This window comes from Macaca mulatta, chromosome 2, assembly GCF_049350105.2.
Source record: "Macaca mulatta isolate MMU2019108-1 chromosome 2, T2T-MMU8v2.0, whole genome shotgun sequence".
In the NCBI taxonomy this organism is placed as follows: domain Eukaryota; kingdom Metazoa; phylum Chordata; class Mammalia; order Primates; family Cercopithecidae; genus Macaca; species Macaca mulatta.
Genome location: NC_133407.1, coordinates 172,970,995 through 172,993,853, shown reverse-complemented (window position 1 = coordinate 172,993,853; position 22,859 = coordinate 172,970,995). Strand labels below are relative to the sequence as shown.

The 22,859-nt window shown below is 37.8% G+C and overlaps 1 long non-coding RNA gene across 5 annotated transcripts in view; it reads right to left on the bottom strand.

The window, feature by feature from the left end:
- The window catches only part of LOC114676434 (uncharacterized), a 587,559-nt gene extending 581,495 nt beyond the window's left edge, over positions 1-6,064 (bottom strand). For all 5 annotated transcript variants that reach the window (XR_013414573.1, XR_013414574.1, XR_013414572.1 and 2 more), the window contains exon 1: positions 5,772-6,064. This is a non-coding gene — a long non-coding RNA (uncharacterized LOC114676434). The remainder of the gene's footprint in view (positions 1-5,771) is intronic.
- Positions 6,065-22,859: the final 16,795 nt, after the last annotated feature.

Here is a 22,859-nt window from a genome sequence, read left to right as displayed (position 1 = left end):
TGCTTATAATAAAAAATATTCCTGCTGAAGGAGAAAGGCTGATACATTTCCAGAAAAAATGTATATCTAAACTTTAGGTGAAGTTTTTTTCTGGCTTTGCAGTAATTACCCCAATATCCTCAATCTTCTCTAAAAGTCTAAGCGCCCAGTACCCAATAGTCTTATATTGATTGTGCTCTGTAGAACCGGGGTTCAGCCTTGGAGCAATATATGAAAGAAAACAGAAAACAGTCACAGGAGCCTGGATGGACAGAGTTGCTGGCTGCTTTGTGGACCACTGTACACCTGAGAAAGGTGACTATTGAAAGGAAAAGAGGTAGGAAGAGATGGGATCCTGCTGCCTCTTGGACACCATGCAGGTGGGAACACTTTGGTTATACACAATTCCTTTCCTATCCACAAGGTTGCATCCTGTTACATTTTATGAAAATTAGTGGGACAGCATACATGGCAGTTGATTTTTCTGTACACACATGAAATAAGTAAAATGAATCAGTAAATAATATAAATAAATGAGTGGAAGAATGAATGAGGAGGAAGAAAAAGCAAAGGAAGAGAATGGAATGAAAAGAAAGGAAATGAAAAGAAAGGAAAGGAAGAAACACTATCACTAAATATGAAAATCAGAAAGAAAGGAAAGAAAAACAAATCACTAGGAAAATAAATCTGGAATTAAATAGATTAAAAGAATGACAGAAATATAAGAAATTTAGCTAAAGTAACTGGAAAGGAAAATAAAAGAAAGACCCAATTGTTAGAAAATGCCTAGTTTTCCAAACAATATTTCAGGTTTTCTCAATATTCTGTGGAAGTCACACATGCAAAGAGAATGATGGTTTGCTGAAGGAGGCTGCACAGATAGCGATGGAAAGATGGAAAGATGTCCATATCGATGGACAGATATAAATGGAATGATAAACATTGGTTTTTAAAGTATCTAGTGATTTTTGTTCTCATCGCTATTTTATTTTATTTTATTTTTGAGACGGACTCTTGCTCTGTTGCCCAGGCTGGAGTGCAGTGGTGCAATCTCGACTCACTGCAACCTCCACCTCCTGAGTTCCCGCCATTCTCCTGCCTCAGCATCCCGAGTAGCTGGGACTACATGCGTCTGCCACCATGCCTGGTTAATTTTTTGTTGTATTTTTAGTAGAGATGGGGTTTCACCATGTTGGCCAGGATGGTCTGGATCTCCTGACCTCGTGATCTGCCTGCCTCGGCCTCCCAAAGTGCTGGGATTACAGGCGTGAGCCACTGCATCCGGCTTACCACTTTTTACATTTGGAATCAATCATGCTAAAAGGATATTTCACTAATATGAGGTTTCTACAAACAGTTAACATAGTTAATAGAGAAGCCATTAGGCTGAGAGAGCTCTACCACTTTGATTTTCTGTGTAAACAAACTGATTTCCAAGGTAAACAGTAAAACAAAACCAGACTTAACCAATCAGAAACCTCCAGCTAACCTCTAACTAGGAACTTTCCATCCGATAATGCCCAAATAAGCCAAATGCTGAGCTGTTGCCCATCAGTAATTTCTTCACTTTGCTTCTATAATCACCCTATGAAAGTCCACTGCCAAAATTGCTAAGGCAGAGCTCTGTGAATCTCTTCTGGTCCTAAAGCTGCCCAGTGCATGAATGGATCCTTGCTCAGATAAACTCTGCTAAAACTCTGCTAAATTTAATCTGTCTAAAGTTTTTTTTTTTTTTTTTAAACAGTAACTTACAACAAAATATTTCTTCATATTTCAAAAAGCACATTAAATCATGAAGCAGGTATTAAAGAATTCAACCCTTTTATGAAGGGCATTATTATTATTACATTTAAAATAATATTTAAAATGATATGGTTTAAAGATGTTAAATCCTTGATGGAGTAAAGAATTGTCCCAAAAATAATTCTGGAGATTGGTTGCATAACATTGTGAATGTACTTAACACTAGTGAATTATACACTTTAAAATAGCTAAAATGGTAAATTTTATGTAAACAGGCTTTACTATAATTTTTGAAAATTTTAAAAATTAAAGATGTCTTAGATCATAGAGCAAGAACATTAATGATTCAGGGAGAAGCACTTGGTTATAATAAATCTGACATAAATTTAAATTGCAAAATCTAAATACCTATCTTAAGGTGATGATTTTGTATTTGTAAATACCTTAAAATTAGGCATGTGGGGAATTGTGAATGTAATAGGATAGTTGCCTAGGAGATCAAATTTTGTAAAATGAAACAGAGCCTGAATCCAGAAGTGATTAACTTCCAGAAGCTTGATAAATAAACATCTACAAGATTTGAAACCTTAAAAAATTTTGATTTTGCTATTATCTCTGAGACTGCAAAGCTTGAAATTATATGCACGCATATTTTGTATTATGCTATCTAACTATCTTCTTATCTCCTCTTTGCTAACCTGTAACATCCACATCTCCCCTGCTTCTCTTATGGATGACCCAGGTAAGTAGCTACAGCTGTTTAGTTCTTTTTCCCTTGCCATCAAGTGTTGGGTTTCAGCTTAAATTGTTTAAGGAAACGTCACCACTCAAAACTGCCTTTGGCAAAATGCCTCAGATGCTAGCCTGTAGAGAAAAAATTATATGCTGAACTTTAGAGAAAATCATTACATTACGTGTAGTGAGAAAATATGAAAATTCTCACATATAGAGACTCTCTAGGAAACTGAGGTCTTGATGCTACCTACATGTAAGGGCATGAAGAAGTAAAACAGGAGTGAGATAGACTGTCACATTATGAGGAAGCATATTTGACAGAGTTAGGTAGAAAACAGCCAAGCATCAACCGTGCCCCTCTCTCTTCCAAGAAGCTCTTTCCCTAACAGCCTAAGTAATACTAATACATGGACCTGCATTGAGTGAGACAGCAGAGGCCTGACACCTAACACCTCCACTATCATGTAGATTGTTAAGGGGCAGGCGCTTGCACTTTTTGTTGGTTCTCCTGTGATAAAAACATTTAATTTATTAGTACTTACACTCTTCCATTAAGACTCCCCTGCTTCCAGCCTTATAAGGAAGAGAGGGCCATGAGTATATCAGTTATGCTTGAGTGAGGTCACTGATGTGAACACAGGTAGGAGAAACAAAATACAGCCTGGCAGCTTTGCTACAAAGGCTGCCAATTTGAATGCCTAAGGAGGGGCTTAGTGGGAACTGTGAACTGCTTTGAACCAGAGTAAAAAGTGCCTTATGAGAAGAAAGTCTAGGGTTACCAGATCTTCTGGTTTGTGAAGAAATGCTGAGATATCTGGATTTTAACATGAAATATCCTGACTTTCAAAGGTTGGCAAGCAATTCAAATTTTTCAACACTATGTGAAGGCAAAACTCCAGATGCCCGAGGGCTATATTCAGACTGCAGGTTATCAAATTGTGACCTCAGCTTTCCATACCAAAGACTGAGCAGCTGGAGGGGGAATGGGAGGGAGAGATAAGAAAAACTGAGCTTCAGATAGCTGTTAAATGGAGTGGAATTTGGAGAGAAGGAGATTCTTAAGGGAAAGTCTTAGGGATGTTTTCTGTGTAATGGGTGGTGTAAATCCATTTGTAAACCAAAACACCTTCAGTGCTTTTAAAACTGGATTTGTATTTTTTGGATATGACAGCATGCTAATACATGCTTTAGAATAAGAGGGAAAAGGCTTAGCTATACATGTTTACATTTACAAATGATAAATATTGCACTGCCAAACTTTTATGAAAAGATCCTATTTGATTTCATGTCACAGTTTACGATAAAACCACAACTCTCAGAGATTTAGTAAGGCCATCAGAGCTGTTCAAATAGAGTATAAAGGTGTAATGCCTCACCAGATTACTATTTCTAGCCAGCAGATGAACCCAACCCAGAGCATAAATATGAAAAGATGGACTGTAATACTTTCAAGGTATGTATTTTCTAATCTCCAGACATACACACACATCTGACTCTGTAATAAATGCTGTGGACTGAATCCCGCCTTCTCACATTCACATGTTGAAGTCCTAGTCCTCAATGTGATGGGATTTAGGTGAGGTCATCAATGTGGAGCCTTCATGAATGTGTTCAGTGCCCTTATAAGAAGAAACACAAGAGAGTTCTCCCTGCCTCCCCAGTCTCCCAGGCTCTGCCATGTGAGGATACAGCAAGAAAGCAGTCATCTATAAGCCAGAAAGAGGGCCTTCATCAGGCCCAACCATGCTCTTGCCCAAAATTCAGACTTCCCATGCTTCTAGAACTGTGAGAAATAAATGTCTGCTGTTTAAGCCACTCAGTCAATGAAATTTTGTTATAGCAGCCATAGCCGACTAAGACAAATCAATACTCCAAAATTGCAACATATCATTGGGAAGGTATTTATAAATACCTAATTCTTCCAATGAGTCTTCAAACTACCTCAATATGTGTGCAAAAATCTCCATTATCCAACCAACCTACTGAGGGACTAAGTGGCTAAGTTGGCTGGACTTCCTGGGTCAATAGGGACTTCCCCAAGAGGACTTTCCCCTAAGCTAAAATGAGTCATAGCTGCAAGCTAATGGATTTAAACTTCAACCAATCATACAGGCAGTTTAAGCTCTAGCTGCAGCCTGATGGTTTTAACTAATCAGGCCCTCCAACCCACAAGCCCATAGAAAATAAGCTAATCACATAGGACAGGAAAAGGAAAAGGGGAGGAGTCATAAAGAGATATAAGCATAATGAGAGGTGACAGCCTGCTAGCAGCCTCACTCTCCGGGCCTCCTCGGCCTCGGGTGTCCACTCTGGCGGCACTTGAGGGGCCCTTCAGCCTGCCACGGCAGTGTGGGAGCCTCTCTCTGGGCTGGCCCAGGCCAGAGCCACCTCCTTCTGCTTGCCGGGAGGTGTGGAGGCAGAGGTGGAGGCAGAGGTGTGGGCGGGAACCGGCACTGCCCGGGCCAGCTGGAGTTCTGGCGGGCATTTGCACGGGCTTGGAGGTCCTGCACACTGGAGCGGCCTCACTGCACTGCCGGCCCAGAGCAGTGAGGGGCTCAGCACCCGGGCCAGCAGCTGCGGAGGGTGCGCCGGGTCCCTCAGCAGTGCTGGCCCACCGGCACCATGCTGGAGTTCTCGCCAGGCCTCAGCTGCGTCCCTGCGGGGCAGGGCTCAGGACCTGCAGCCCACCATGTCCAAGCACCCCACACCAGGGTGGGCTGCTATGCCGCCCAAGCCTCCCTGAGGAGCACTGCCCGCTGCTCTGTGGCACCCAGTCCCATCAACTGCTCAAGGGCTGAGGAGTGCATGCCCCGCTGGGGACTGGCAGGCAGCTCCCCCTGCAGCCCTGGTTCCAGATCCACTGGGTGAGGCCAGCTTGGCTCCTGAGTCTGGTGGGGACTTGGGGAATTTTTATGTCTAACTAAGGGATCATAAACACACCAATCAGCACTCTCTGTCTAGCTCAGGGATTATAAATGCACCAATCAGCACCCTGTCAAAATGGTCCAATCAGCTCTCTGTAAAATGGAACAATCAGCAGGATGTGGGTGGGGTCAGATAAGGGAATAAAAGCAGGTTGCCGGAACTGGCAGTGGTAACCCACTCGGGTCCATTTCCACGCCGTGGAAGGTTTGTTCTTTTGCTTTTTATAATAAATCTTGTTGCTGATCACTCTTTGGGTCCACGCTGCCTTTAAGAGCTGTAACACTCACCACGAAGGTCTGCAGCTTCACTCCTGAAGCCAGCAATACCATAAACCCACCAGGAAGAATGAACAACTCCAGACGGCAGCCTTTAAGAGCTGTAACACTCACCGTGAAGGTCTGCAGCTTCACTCCTGACAGCAAGACCAGGAATCCCTGGGAAGGAAGAAGCTCCGGACACATCTGAATGTCAGAAGGAACAAATTCCGGACACACCATCTTGGAGAACTGTAACACTCACGGCAAGGGTCTGCGGCTTCATTCTTGAAGTCAGTGAGACCAAGAACCCACCAATTCCAGACACAATAAGACACCCAAGCCAGAAACAACCACCCTTCCGGGTCCTCTTCCACTGCGTGGAAGCTTTACTTTCACTTTCGCTTTAATAAATCTTGCAGCCTCACTCTTTGGGTCCGCCCCTTTCTCTAATTGAGCTGTAACACCTGCCGCTGCGGTTCATGGCTTCAGTTCTTGAAGCCCTTGAGATCAGGAATCATGTGATCAAGAAAATCCTTTGATGAGAAGAAGACTTCTCATCTCATTTGTAAAACAAATGTTAAAATCAGTCCTTAAGTAGAATGTAATTATAGAAGACCTGGTTGTTAACTGAATGTTTGGGTCCCCCTAAAATTCATATGTTGAAATGTAACTCCCAAGGTGATGGTATTTGCAGGTAGGGCTTTTGGGAGGTAACTAGGTCATGAGGGTAGGACTCTTAATGAATAGGAATAGTGCCCTTAAGAGGTCAGAGAGCTAGCTCTCTGTGCTCTCTGTCATGTGAGAATACGAAAGAGAAGATAACTATCTGCAAATCAGGAAGAGGGTCCTCACTAAAAGTTAGATCTGCTAGCACTCTGATCTTGGATTTCCTAGCCTCCAAAATGTGAGAAAGGAATGTTGTTTAAGCCACTCAATCTATGGTATTGTTATAGCAGCTCGAGCTAACCAAAGCAGACTCCCTTCACGTTGTATATTCTTATTTTACTTAAGTATGGTTTTTAAATTTAGTTCTAGAGGCATCTATAACATTACCAATATTACTTGTACAATCTACACTCCCTATTACATTAAATGAGAGAATTAAGTTTGTTTAAAGAAAATAGGCTTGAAGTCAGCAAGACCAGATTCTATTGACTCTGCCACTTACTAATTATGTGATATGGGGCACCTTATTTAAGCAATCTGAGAAAAGAATTCCAGCTCTCTAAAATAAAGATATTACTGAAACTGCCTTTGCAAAAATTTTAACAGTGAGAAAATTATGACAATAAAAGGGATCAGATCTAACTAACCCCGATCTTGCCTTTAACCTCCAAGCTGCCCTTAATCATTCCTGGCCTAAGACCAAGCTAACATTAAGAGACTTTATAGTTTAAATGATAACAGCCCTTCCCCCAAACTAAACCACCTTTGTAAAGCTAATGAAAAACCACCAGGCTAGGAGGATAAGAAGGCTAAATTCTGCCAAGGTGTAAACATAAATGATTACCAGCCATTATTCTGGAGGTCACAAGGTTTGTAACTGCTCCAGTTGCTCCTGAGATAACATTCGTGTTGTAGAACCTAAGACTGGTCTCTTGAAATGTCTTTTCAGGTTTTTGCATTTCTGACGACCAGTGGCTCCACCTGGACCCACCAACTGGTCCTGTAATCCCATATAGAAGCAGACTCCCTGGCTTAACAAACTATCCTGAAAAAATCCTAGCCTCCAAATTTTCAGAGAGATTGATATGAGTGTTTGATTTGAGAGACTGATTCCTCCCATTCCAATGCCATGCTGCTCTTGCCAGTGCTGGGAGGACCTCAGCTACTAAGGTCATTAAGGTCATTCTTTATTTTGCAATGCTGTGGCCTCAGTGAATTGATTTTGTCTGTGCAGTGGGCAGGAAGACCCCACTAGGAAGTTACACTACTAACTAGCTAATAGGATTGTTAGAAATATTAAGATTTGTAAATGTATCTAACCCATAGAAAACCATAAAATTTATTTTGCCATTTCTCCTAAAAATGAAGCTATTGCTTAAACCTAACCAAAAGAATTATCCTTGGGTAGTTGTGAGGAGTTAAGATTTCCCTACCGGCAGTTGCTAACTCAGGAAGAGGTAGCTAAATGTATAAGAAGCTGATCAGAACTTCCAACAGGACAAAGGGACAAAACTAAAAATAAAAAAAAAAATTGGACTCCAGGGTCCTCAAAAGTTGAGGCCTCTTCAAAACTGCAAGCTTTAGGTCAGAACACTGAAGGATCACACACTAACAGAGAGGTTGAACAGGAAGCAGGTGATTTATGTACTGAAGCCTAACTTTGAATTAACTCAATGCACAAAACTAAATTAAGAAAATCTTAGCTTTCAATTGCCCCAAACAAATTACCAGAAAAAAATAAAAAGAAAAAAACTCTTACAGGAAAGGGGTCCTGATCCAGACCCCAAGAGAGGGTTCTTGGATTTCACGCAGGAAAGAATTCAGGGCAAGTCCACAGTGCAAAGTGAAAGCAAGTTTATTAAGAAAGCAAAGGAATAAAAGAATGGCTACTCCGTAGACTCAAAGAGCAGACCTGAAGGCCCATTTTTATGGTTATTTCTTGATGATATGCTAAAAAAAAAAAGGGGTGGATTATTCATGCCTTCCCTTTTTAGACCGTATAGGGTAACTTCCTGACATTGCCATGGCATTTGTAAACTGTCATGGCGCTGGTGGGAGTGTAGCAGTGAGGACAACCAGAGGTCACTCTCATCGCCATTTTGGTTTTGGTGGATTTTGGCTGGCCCCTTTACCACAACCTGTTTTATCAGCAAGGTCTTTATGACCTATGTTTTGTGCTGACCTCCTATCTCATCCTGTGACTTAGAATGACTTAACTGTGTGGGAATGCAGCCCAGGAGGTTTCAGCCTCATTTTACCCAGCTCCTATTTAAGATGGAGATGCTCTGGTTCACACACCTCTGACAGAACCACATATCCTCTCTAGAGAAAGATACCATCATGCTAAGCTGGAAATTATTTTTTAAACTTTTCACATAAAATAACTAGCAGTCAATAAAAATGATCATGAATATGAAGAATCAAAACAATATGAAAGAAGAAAAAAAAACAGACATTAGTAGGTTTCAGAGGCAAAGTTAAGTCACTTGGAAACAGTTTGATACTTTCTAGTCTTGCTTTTAAGCAGGACTACTTCACAGGTATATGACTTGGTCAGTCACACAGGACCAAAGGTTAGAGAGGCTGTAGGCTTGATTTGGTACTGTACTCTTGCCAATGTGGAAGTCTTAATAATTTTGAGTAAGGGGGTCTGGCATTTCCATTTGGCATTGGGTCGCTCAAATTATATGGCTGGTCCTCCTTTTAAGATTCATTAGATGAGAAAAGAGCAATGTTTAATCTAGGGCTGAGTATACTACCAAAGCAAGACTTTGCAAAGTACTCCACCCAATGCTCTGTGAATAATCAGATTTTCCAGTTGGACTGGAGGGATCAGGTGTTGTTCCCAGTCCTGTGTGAGGGCAGGATATTTTCTCTAATATTCTCAAGTAGTTTTTCCATTTACCTCAGATAGTTTCCTCACATGCACATGCTGATAAGTATTCTCCTGAATACACAGAGAGACTCTGAAGATTCATAAAATTCTCCCTATGTAGCTGTCGCTTCTCTGGTCTTCTTCCTTGCAAACCCAGGGAGTCCACCTGGGATCTCTGTTCCCGCACCATGGCCTGCAAACTCACTTAGTAATCAATTGTTTGGCCACCTCATTTATTTCTCATAGATATCACTGCCCTTCATTGTCTAACATCTTGTGTTTTGAAAACAGTTGTTATATATCTTGTCCAGTTTTGTTGTTGTTACTATCTCAGATGGAATAATTTATCCCATCCTGTTATTCCATATTGGTTGGAAGTAGTAGTCCAAAAGCATTTTATGTAACAGCTTACAAAAGTGTAAACATCCCCAATATTGATCAACGGTAATGTAGATACACAAATTGTGGCATGTTCCTACAGAAAAAAAAATGCCATTAAAGAAATAAAAATAAATAAAGTGCAACCACATTCAGCAACAAGGATGAATTTTGCAAGTAATGTTGAACAAAAGAAACCAGACACAAAATAATGTAATACTGCATGCTGTATGACTCCAACACAGGCAAAACTAACCTGCTGTTAGAATTCAGGATAATGGTTATCTTTCAAAAGAAGAGAGGGAGAGAGGGTCGTAATCTGAGGGTACATAAAGGAGGCTGCTGTGTCCCTGCCATGTTTTTTTTCTTGACCTGAGTGGTGGTTATGCAAGCGATCTCTTTATGATAATTACTGAATGTTCTTTGTACTTTTCAGAATTCTAACAAGTGCATTTGGAAAGCATTTTTGTCAAGAGGTATATAACATATTCGCCGAGAGTATTCTAAAATTCCTGAGACACAAGCTATACGTGCTAACTAAAATAGAATGGTTTTTGACATTGATATACATTGCCATGATGTATGTATGTTACGTGTCAAGAAGCTTCTCTGCTAAAACAAGCCAAATTTCACTAAATTGTTTCCTTGTCTATGGAGATTTTTAAGTGTATTTGTTTGCAATCATTTCCATTAAAATATTTAGTACATGACTAACACCTTAAGTTTTGGATTATTGATACGTTGCTTGATGTACCCTTTGAGGTTCACGGGCACCGCTAAGAAAGCATTTTTGTAGCCAATTCAGCTCAAATGCCCAGATTCATCCACATCTGCAGCTTATGTCACAGGGCTGGTAGCTAATAGAAACCATCAGCTCTGCCTTTGTTTTGTTATCAAATCATATGTGATAATGTCACAACCAGTAAGTTGTGTTTTCAGGTATGTGCTTGTATTGACTTGACAGTGAACCTAAAAAGTGAAATAAATATGAAGAATGAGAAATTCTAAATTCTCACCCTTCAGGGGTGTTAATATTATCAATTTGCCTGTGTTGTCTTTAAACACACACACACACACACACACACACACACACACACACACACACACATCTTCTTTACCACTAGTGTATAGAAAAGCAGGACAAATCCTACATTGATAAATTAATGACAGTACTAAGCTAAGTCATTTTAAACTGGATAGGTGAGATATTTGGATTTGCATTTTGATGGAGGTTTTCAGAAAGATAATGTGTAATCCACTGTGTTATCCGCTAGATAGAGAAATAGTTTGTGGTGGAAGAAAAGGGAGAGTATTTGAAGGCAGGAGCTCAGAATCGGGCTCTTCACCCCACCACTTACTAGCTGTGCTACCTTCACCAGTCACCAAATTAATTTAATTTAATTATCATTTTTCCCATCTGTGAAATGAGAACTGCTTCACTGGGTAGTTATGGATATAAGACGAGGAAAAGGTGTTTTAGGCCCCAAAATGTGTGACTACCATCTAAATGTGTAAACTGAGACTCAGAAAAGCAAGTGACCTGTTCAAGGTCACAATTAATTAAATACCTTGCATATAATGTTACCTTTTTGTGGAAGAAACTTACTCCAGCCCTCCCATTCCAATGCCATGTTGCTCTTGCCAGTGCTGTGAGGACCTCAGCTACTAAAGCCATTAAGGTACTCTGAGTGGCAGGAATGGTGCAGTTGTTCTGACTAGAAACCAAAGTCGTTGAGCGTGATTTGAATTTAAATTAAATAATAGAGTTGTGTCAATGCAGGTGAACATGATAATTTTTCATTAATAGTCTTCGTAGCCTTTAATCAAAATTGACTCAACATGAGAGTAATCTTCTCAGCTGGACTTTATCACATAATTTGCTTATATTTGGCTGATTTAATTCCTCAGCAATAGAGGGTAACTAACATCGTTTTATAAAATAGACGGTATAACATTTTATCAGCTTCTGAATCCCCATTAGAGTTCAGCTCTACCTGAAGTTCGCCTCCAGCCGAACTTATATCATCATCCTATGATTTTTGCTTTATTCACAATAAACTCACAGTCTTCCCCCAGCATGTTTCCCCACATTTCACATGTAAAATATACATTCAAGTAATGCATTAGGAAGAAGTAAAGTCATTGTGTGGAATAAAAAAGAAAGTAATATATAAATTTAAACAGCTATTGAGATGAGTCAAGAGATCTATTGATTTTGATTGTAAAAGATTTTGTTGAGCATCTAGTTTTATACTATAGGTAATGGGAGGTTAAAAACAAAAAGGCAACATAAAAGAAAGTCTCTAATTTCATAGAACTCATAATCCCATTATGAAAACAATATGTGTATCAATAAAATATCAAAGAACAGTACTAGGCATTTAATAATTAAAGTCAGAATTAGAATTGGTACTTAAGGATTTATGGGCTGGAGGAAATGATACTTAAACTGGGTTTTGAATAATAGGAAGGTTTTCCACAGTGGAAGGGAGAGAAACACACACACACACACACACACACACACACACACACACACACACACACACACCCTAGATGAAGAAATACCAAGAGAAAAGGCTAGGAAGTAAAGTTCCAAATGCTTACAGAGATTATTTCAGGGAACTTGTGGAGGAGATAAGAGGGATTTTAAATTATTCTGGCTGAACAATCAATTTCTAGGTAATGGAAAATGATTGAGTTTTATGACCCACTCATAGCCATATCTCAATGACCTAAGCTCCAAGAACGCTTTGTTCCAAAATTGAGCTTTCAGACAAAATGTCCTTTCTATTTTAATTCTGACACTAACGTAAAATGGGTTGAAGTGCTGATAGATATATATGTTCTTTTCAACACCAAATCAGGAAGTAGAGAAATGGGACAAATAATTGATCTCCCCATTCCCACACTCATTAAGTATCCACTTGCTCTCTGGAAACACAGATTATGTGTACTCACAAAGCCTGGTACATCGAGTAGGTGTTCATCCCTTAATATACTCAAAGAACATGCCATATGAATGGATTAGAGTATGTCTCATATTTGGTGAAGGAGAGGCATTCTCCAGTGTCTAGCTAAATGAGCCAGAAATATTCCCAATAGTTCTGCATCATAAATGAAGAGAGGGTAGATAGTTCTTTCAGAATTCTTGAGCACTTGCAGAGCTTATTAATGTATTAATTTAGGAATAGATTTCCCAGGAATATAAATGACACTTGCCTCAAAATATCAAAACAATCTTGGGGCAACGAAATATGTATTTTTTAGAATTATATTTTTTCTTTCCATTCAGTCTAAATGATATATGTTTACAGAGAAGTGGTAGGGGTTAAATTCCCTCTCTCTCTCTTTCTTTATCCCTTTTCCATGTATGTGTGTGTTCATCTTTCTGAACAAAAAATATACTATGAAAATACTGACTATAGCATAGTAGTAGAAAATACGTTAGAATCAGAAAATACAGCTTAAATTAAACCTATACTGTTATTGACAGCCTCAAAACCATTTAAAAATTGTTAAACAAATGAAAGTCTTCGTTATTATTAACTTCATCATAATTGTTATATACAATGAGCCATTTTTAGTTTAGTAAGCAGCTGTAAATGAGAGTATTTTGACTTGAAGCATTTATTAAAATATATATTTTTTAAACTACCCAAGGCCAGGATTATAAGAGCATTCAGTTAGTCACTTTAGCATATACATTCATGGGTAGGGGGAGAGCAAAGAGAAGAATTTCTCTTTGAAGAAAGAAAGAAAGAAAGCATTCACCTGACTGATTAAAGATTTTATGGATCCAGATATAGCCTTAGATTTCCTAAGGGGCAGCTTTAGGCCACTTACTGCATTTTCCCTCTGTTCATGTGATATCTCCAAATTGTAGAGCAATTGATGCTGTTTTAGGAACAAAGCAAATACTTAATATGCATATTTCAAATAATTAAAATATATGAAAATTTACAGCAATGCAAAAAAAAAAAAAGTTGTATTCCATGCGCTGCCTAAATTACAAACAGCATAGGTTGAAACATTTCAATTCTCCAAAGACCACAACTCCCTATGTCAACCAAAACCACGTTTTTTGCATTTTCCTAAAAGCAATCATGGATCTTTAATGGAAGAATCTAAGAAGTAGAGACGGCTCCATAATTGATTGGTGACCAAGACCCTGGTTCACATACTGCAATTGGCTTTAACGGACTTTAAAAATAATTTTCTCTAGGACACCTCAGAGACATGAAACTAGATAATAGTGACAGGTAGAAGCCACTTTTTTGGAAATTTCAAGGCATAGCTGAGGGAAAATTAAGGACAAAAACTTGATGTGAGAGAAGCTTAGAGATGACTCTGTGTATTATTTGGAACCACAGATTTTGAAGCAACTTTACACAGCATAATATTAATTGGAATTTGCAAACAAAAATAAAGCTTATGCCAAGTAAATGAATTTATATACACCTCTGTATAATTTGTTGTGATCCTCTAATTTTTGATGCATTGTATCTATTTCCAGGAAACATTGATGTGGTATGCAAAATTTTAAGATATACCTCAACATTTCTATCCCCTAGAGTACACATCACCCATAACACTCTCCACTTGAATCCAGGTGCCATCTATGATTACGATGGTTGTCACTCTAGTGATTATGCTAAATTATATGGCAAAGGTCAAGAGATTTTGCAGATTAAGGTCCCAGATTAGTTTGAGTATCAAAAGAGTGATTATCTTATATAGGCCTGACTTAATCAGGTGACCCTTTTAAAAGAGGGTCAACATCTTTCCTAAAAGGGAAATTCAAAGGGATAAATTCACCTGCTGACTTTGAAGAAACAAACTGCTTCGGATGAGGCCATGTGGCAGGGCGACCTCCAGTAGATAAAAATGCTCCCTGACTGACAGAACAAAAAAGCAGGGACCTCAGTCTTACAATTCCAAGGAAGTGATTCTGTCAACAACTAGTGAGTTTGGGAGAAGACTCTGAGCTCCAGATTATTAGGTAGCCCTGGTTGACACCGTGATTTCAGATGTATAAGATGCTGAGCAGAGAACCCAGCTATGCCATATCCAGACTTCAGTCATGCCAAAACTGAGATAAGAAATGAATATTACGTTAGGTTGCTGAATCAGTAGTAATTCGTTATTCAGCATAGAAAACTAATATAGTCAATCTGTATTGAAAAACTACTATTTTTTTCTGCTTCCTATCTATCCATCTACCCATCACTTTTTCCTCTTTTTCTAGAAACAAGTCATATTTCCTTCAGCAAATTGGTCCTCACAAATTCCAACCACACAGTTCTCTTAGAGGTTGTTAGTCACAGTATTCTCTTCCCACTGACCCTAGCAAAGGGCCTGTGACAATCACACCAATCATGGAACCCAGTAACAGTGGCCTGGCATGATGAATGGCCCAGGCATTACCATTTGGCTCAAACAAGGCCAATAGAGTTCCTCTACAGGGTGATTCTTAAACTGTCTACAGGGAAACTGATTTTCACTCACTAAACTGAAATTATGCCCATGGCTCTGTTCTCTAACTCTGTGTTCAGTGAATCCTGGAAAAAAGCGTGATTTGATATAAGAGTATACAAAACCAACAAGTAGAAAGAAGCAGACAGGAAAGATGGGAAGAAAGAGAGAGCCCTGACCCCAGTAAAATCCCCAGTTCAAATTCTTGGAGCTGTTCTTGTCCCCACTCCACTTGTTTCTATTACTTGTTCTTCTAAAGTTAAGTTTTACTGAGTTCCCTAGGATTTCCCCAAGGAAAGACAGGAATAAAGAAAAGGGCGTATGCTTTATCAGCAAATACGGCTTCAGAAGAAACAATCTTGTTCACCTTCTAAACAGATTAAACCTAAGATACTCCTACCTAAAATTTCTGACACCATTACTGTGTGAGTTTGGGGCAACAGAGACAGTGTACACCTTTGTTAATAAACAGAAAGAGTCAGCTTAGATTTATGTACATAAAAATACATATTAGATAAGAAATTGGAAGCGAAACAAGAGGTGACAGTTGAAGTTTGATCATTATTTTAAGCTCCACAAAGCAGAATTAAATAACAAGACTGGTAATTATGATATTTGCTGTCATTTTAGAGGTTTGTCTTTATAATATTTTGTTAGATTTACAGGATTTAGAGGTTTGTTATCACCCCATCTTATAACCACAGTGGTTTTTTACCAATCAAGCACTGATCTGAACTACAGATCAAGGTACATATCTAAACCACGGATTTTCCTCTCATTATCCTTGTTAAATGAAATCAGAACACTTGACTGAAACTACTGAAAAGATACAGAAACCAGTATTACTAGACTTTATACTTAGATGAAATAAAATATGAAAAATATGAACCTGGCAGTTACATCATATAATCACTTAATTCAGGAGAATTCAATCTTACTTGTTTATCTATTTTTATGATGCCGAGAATTCAATCTTACTTGTTTATCTATTTTTATGATGCCTGTAATTAAGTAATCAAAAAATTAAAAATAAGTAAAAATAAAAACTGTAAGTAGTGCAGTTAATTTTGTCTACCACTACATCCAGCAGGTGCATACCTTATCCTAAAATGAGTGTGAAATGGTAGATGTGTAACTCTTATTATTTTAATCTTTTACATTTCCAGCATGCCTGTGTATGTGAGCAAATTACTGCATTGAATGTAATTTAAATATTTAAAGATTAATATATGTACATATATATACACACACGTTTACACATATATATATATACACCCACATACATACTTTTTTGACTCACCATAGCTCTTAAACACAAGCCAACCACTTGTTCACTCTCAAAAGGAACATCACTGTATACATTATATATTTATAGGTGTGTAATGCTGCACAGGATTGTATTTTAAAAGCATCCATTTTGTGCTCTATGAACCTTTTAGAGGTTTTCAAATTTAACTTTGACTCTCTACAGTTTTATCCTTACCTATAGGCAACAGTACCTAACCTCTACCAAGGCTGCCTCTATGCTTGCTAGTTTACAAGGGAAATAAGCTTTTGGAAACACTAGAAAATTGAAGGCAGAAATACAGCTTAATATTGACTCTCTTTGTAATCACAGATGAAATGTCCTAAGAATCAAATCTGCAGGGCCCCAGATAGGGCAGAAGTAGCCACAAATCAAAAAAACATTACAAAAGAACAGATGTTGCTAAAATAATATTCAGAGTGAAAAGTTTTTGGTCAGAAGTTTTCAAAGAATGTTCACTTAATTGTCAAAATATGATAAATATGAGAAGAGAAAAAGCAGCTTTTAAAAGACTGACAAATCAGAAAGAGGTAGATATAACAAGTTTTGGGATCTGCCTCGAAGAAATTCAAAACAGAGAAATAAAAGTCAAATGAGGAGTCAGGGTAGTGAAAACGGCTGTGTAAAAACACTAAGGAGAGGAAAGGACTGGGAACAAATCAGAGTTCTTCATTAAGACCAGGGTGCCCCCAAAATGACAGGTATTATTCATGGAAATGTCTGTGAATGGAAACCATGAGGACAACTGCTCATGGGATCAAGAGGCTGTCTATTCCATGGATTATTAGTGGTTGTGGAGCCATGATCCTGAACTATCCTTCCTCTTTGAGTGGGAGCCAAAAGAGATTTTAGAAAGTGATGACGGGAGGTCTAAGGAAAGATAAAATGATGCACCTAATGAGGGTTACTTTGGGAAATAGAATTAACTAGATCATGAGCCAAAGACAAAGACTGAGATGATGGGCAAAGCGAATGAGCCACCCAATCTATACACTAAATTAAAAGTAGTAATATGTAAACATCTGACTCACCCCCAAAAAACTCTGAAGAATGTGCTTGCTTATCTCATGTATCCAAGATTCTCAGGTTGGTGGGATGATTATGGTGAAGAAATGGAAGGACAAGCAATGGAATCAAGCTAATCAAAAAAAGCAGTTCTGTAGGTAGCTCTACAAACTGTTTTATACTTTGAATGTCATGCAACATTTTGCCCTAGATATGGTCAGAGCTTGTCTCTTAAAGGACAGAGATACCCCAGACGTCTTGTTATTGACTCTCTGAAGCAAGGTTTTGGGCATTCTCAGAAGATTCCAAAGTGGCAAGTAGCAATAATTTATTCTCGGACAGGAAAGATGCAAGCTCTTATAGTATTAATATGTTTTTCTTAAGAAATATTTTACTAAAATAACATCATATTTTAGTAAAATATTTATTAAGGAATATTCTAATAAAATAAAATATTTTAATATTTTAATAAAATAAGAACTATTTTGATAAAATAGCTGATTTTAATAAAATAAAAATAATTTTAATAAAATATTTTAATAAAATAATATATGCCAAAGACATTACTAAATTTCTTTTACCTTGTTAGAATGTTTGGAGCATCAATTAACCTAATAGACAGAAATTTCAGGTTTTAGAATCAAACAAACCTAGATTTAAATCTTAGCTTTTCCACTTAGTAGACATAGGACTAACAAATTTCAGTTTCCTCACCTTTTAATCAGTTACAAAAATTAGCTAGCTTAAAGCTTTTTTGAAAGTATTAAATGAGATAGTATATGCAGATACGTTGTTGTCTGTGAAAATATATGTATTTAATAAAGGTAACTATAACTATTAACTAAACATCACTTGAAATATATATTTTTAAGATTTAGTTGTCAAGCCCATCTGAGACTAGTACATGACAGAGGCACATACTTTCTTATTCACAATCACAGTGATTATGAAACTCATTAGGTACTTGTATAGTTATTACGGTACAAGCACCTTTCATTTATTAGAGTCTTATATATATATATATTTTTTTTCAAAGATGGAATCTCGCTCTGTCACCAGGCTGGAGTGCAGTGGCATGATCTCAGCTCACTGCAACCTCTGCTTCCTGAGTTCAAGCGATTCTCCTGCCTCAGCCTCCCAAGTAGCTGGGATTACAGTTGCATGCTACCACACCCAGCTAATTTTTGTATTCTTAGTACAGACAGGGTTTCACCATGTCAGACTTAAATTTTAAAATGGTCTAAGCTAAGATGAGCAAAACATCAATTTCTATACCTTTTCTGTAATCACATATTTGAGCTCAATGTAAATATAAGCAAATGTGTAAATTGAGTATTATTATCCTAAAGGGGAAGAAAATAACAAGTGATAAATTGGTTTTCAAGGACTTGTTTTCAAATAACAATAGATACAAGCCACAGTATTTATATAACTAAAAAAATCAAATAATCCAATCATTAAATACCACACTAGAGACTGGTAGACAAAATCCCAGGACATATTTTCAATTTATAAATACTAATAAGCCAAGTTTGACTTCAAATATTAACATGACTGAATCAGCCAGATGTTCTTCCATGTATTTGTGTGATTTTGATTTCTGCACAGATATTCATTCCACCATAAAAATGTGTTCAAAGATTGTGAAAATATCACTAGAAATTGAAAGATAGAAATAAATGGAATACAATGTGATTCCTGAATCTTTTATTGGCCTATACCTATTATGATTCTATTAATAGCTCCATCATGATAACAACGGTTAATGTTGAGAGGTATGTGAAATGGTAGGTCAGATAGAGGATCAACTAAAGAATCCAATGATATTCAGTTTCCACTTATGTATTCTCCTGGTCTCTTTTCAGCCAGCATAGAAAATCACCAGTTCTTGGCCAAATATTGTAGCCCCCACCCACACAGTTGAAGGGAAAGACTGTCATTATATTGCTAATATTTGTGAAAATACAACATGACTTTTAAAACTTTAAGCCAAAAGATACAGCAATTGCCTTTGAAGCGTGTTTCCCGTGTCTATTTCCTCTTCATTTTTGTGCAGAATATCTACCTCTCCATGCAGGCCCGTGAGTCTGTTTTTCTATCTGCAACACTTCCCTCTCTGTCTCTGCTTCTTTATTCAGAGTATCATAAGATGAAAATCAAGTCCATGACAGATGGGCACAAGCAGTGATCATAAGATAAATTTGATGAAAGCATGGGGTAAGCACCAAAAGCAAACTGTTATAGTAGAAACCAGTATCTAGTACAGGGACTCAGTACATATTTCTAGAATGGATATTTCATTTAACCCCACTTGTAACACAGCAAAATATATATTATTATTCCCTCTCAATAAATAGAAAAAATGATGTTAAACTAGATTGGGTAAATTGCACAGCAAAAAATAAAAATATAGCAAACTGGAAAGAAAAATTACATCAAACAGAATGTGAAGTACATATTTTTGCCGTTATTCCATTATTCCATATTTGCCTTCACAGTGGTCTCTGTCTATATATGTATGTGTCATATGTATGTGTCTCTTCATTTTAACATTGTTTCTTCCTATCTCTTCTGGATTTTTTTCCCTTATAATAACCATAACATCATACAAAATTTTGGAACATTTGCTGCAATTATCAAGTAACACTTTATGTTCTCTGGTTCTCATTTCGAAAAGGAATTTGGAGGCATAAAGGGAAACGTTGAATATGTCTTTAAAAAAAAGAGAGAGAGAAAGAGACAGGGCAAGTACAAAACCCTATAATTTTTTCTCCCCATGGATCAAGTCAATAATAAAAATAATAATTTTATATCCCTCCCTATATCATAAAACAATGTCTCTTATTCTATTGCTACGAGGCAAGTAAACCAAAATCGAAGACTTCATTTGTTTTCATGTGTATGCTTAAGCAGCTTAAAGTATAATAGGAAATACAGCAGATGTAGGAATTGAAAACATAAAGCCATTTTTAGCTAATTATACTTTTTAAGCTAACATTTATTTTAAAGCTCATTCTGCTGCGTTTATCATGGTCACCATGAAGACAAAGTAGATGTGAAGCAAAAGGGGAGCGGGGGCAGTTAGAAGAAGAAAGAAGAAAAAAGATGTAAGGTCAGTTGAGGATTGGGGTAAGAGGGAAAGACAATAGACCAGGGAAAATAGAACTTTATGTGAAGAGAATTAAAAATATATATATATATTTTCCAAAAAGCTGTTAGGGAATAAAACAGAACCCCAACACATGCAGAAGATAGACATATAATTCGATGTTTAACATAATACAGAAAGAGATGGCATTGGGGCATGTTAGAGTAATAAGAATGCCATAGAGATATTACTAGGACACCTAGCCTAATCTGGGGATGTAGGGAGCAGGAGACATGGAAGGGTTTGCCCAGTAGAAGTCTTATAGGATGAATAAGAGTGAACAAGAATAGGAAAGAAATTCCAGGCCAAGCCAAATCACAGCACTAAGAAAATGTGTTGTGTGCTGGGGGGCACAGCAATCTGAAGTTACTGGAATATAGCATGTAATATGAAGAGTAGTGGGAAATAAGTCAACAGATAGATACTTGCAAGTTCCTAGAGGGTTTGTCCCTTAGTGTGGGAGTACTGCCTGGAATCGATGTAAAGTAATATGATCTGCAGTCATTGCTTGGTTACCTTATAATTATTGCAAAGTAGATTTGTTTATATTTTCCCAGCCTTCCATCACCACTGCCTCCTTTCATACAAAATTAAAGTAAACATATAAAACATTGTCAATTCTTCAGCATTCTTTTAAAGAGAGCTATCATTATCATGCAAGCCTTTAATGTTTTTAAGCTGAAGACAAAAACATTTAAAAATACGAGCGAACATTCTTAACAGCAGAGGTGATTTTTTTTTATATGCCTGTGGCATGGAGGAATGAATTTCAACTTAGCAAACACAATGGTAAGTCCTTTATTTTTGTCACTTACAAATGAATAGTAGCAAAATCTCATTTTTTTTAATTGCCTTTTTTAATACACAAATCATGACTAAGCTTTTGAAAAGCGTAGAGGTCCCAGAAAATCATGAGGCAGTCATGTAGCACTGGAGTCCTCTGATCTCAATCACCTTCCAGGCCTAATGATTATTTTCAATCTTTGTAAAACATAGATAAATCAACAGAAACCAAATCAAGTTGCTCCACAGCAAATGCCTGACCTTGAGTTGTCTACAATTCCTTTCCACTCAAATACGATGTCTCCTTTCAAATTCTCTACTCCATTTAGCACATGCAATCTTTAGCTCCATAATATATTCATTCACTTTTTTGTCTCTCCTGAGAAATGTGCCCTGCTCTTGGCATGCTGGGATAACTAAATGAATTTTCCTTCAAAAGGCCAATGTTTTCTAAACTCACTGATTTATCTCAGTCAGCATCCATCAACTTTTGATTATCCGTCTGTGTTCAGTGCTACGCTACCTACAGTGGGAGACACCAATAAAACTCCAAGAAAAGAAAGTCGGCACTTTTCTCATTGACTTTATGATCAGGTTTTGGGAGACAAGACTAACATGCATACAACATCTAGGAAACAATTTGAGACAGTGTATAATTAAGTGTTGAATGTAATACTGACTGTAAGTGCACAATTCTTCACTAATTACCAATTGCTTTAAGGAATTAATACTTAACTTTGGGGATTTCAATCACAATTTCTCTGTAAGCCTTAATTCTTGAAAACAGCAATTCAATTCATTTCAAAGAGTTACAAACATACCCTGGTTTAGCAAATTATCTGCATTGTTCTCAGAAATGTTTTTTTTCCATGAAGCAATTAATTTAAATCCTGATTGTTCTGACCTCCAGGGCCTTTCGGGAGGTGCTTGTTTCTCAGACACAATTTGATTTTTCAAATGAATTTTCAACTGGTGCAGGATTCAGAGCCCTGAGGGGAATGAATACGTTTTCTACCTAGGAGCAGGACAAAAGGAGACATCCATAGCAGGCCAGTTCTCCCCTCTGGTGGGAATGAGTGAACTCCAGCCCTGGGCTTCTTTCCTTTTTCCTGTCTTCCTTTCTTCTCTTTTAGCTACTTTTCTTTCCCTCTTCCTGTCTCCCCTACTTTGATTGTCTTATTGCCCCTCTTCTGCCTTTGTTTTAGTCCGGCCAGCTCTGTTACTTACTAGCTTCATGGTCTTGGGGAATTCATTTTACTTTTTGATGTAGAAGGGCTGGGCTCCCAGCTAAACCCCCACCTTTAAGCTTGGAACCGCAACCCTAAGTGAAAACAGCTGACCCCATTTTTCCACCCAAATGTTACCTTTTTGGCATGCCATGCCCCTATCCAGGACCCATAAAAAAGACTTCAGCTGGCAGAGCAACACAGGTGGCTGAGGGGCAAGGATACAAGTGACTGAGTGGTGAGCAGAGAAGTAACTTAGTGTCTGAGACTACAGATAGATGCAGCTAACTTCAGACACTGTAGCTTCAGGGAAAGATCACCTTCTTCCCACACCATCTCCTTTCCAACTCCCCATCCTGCT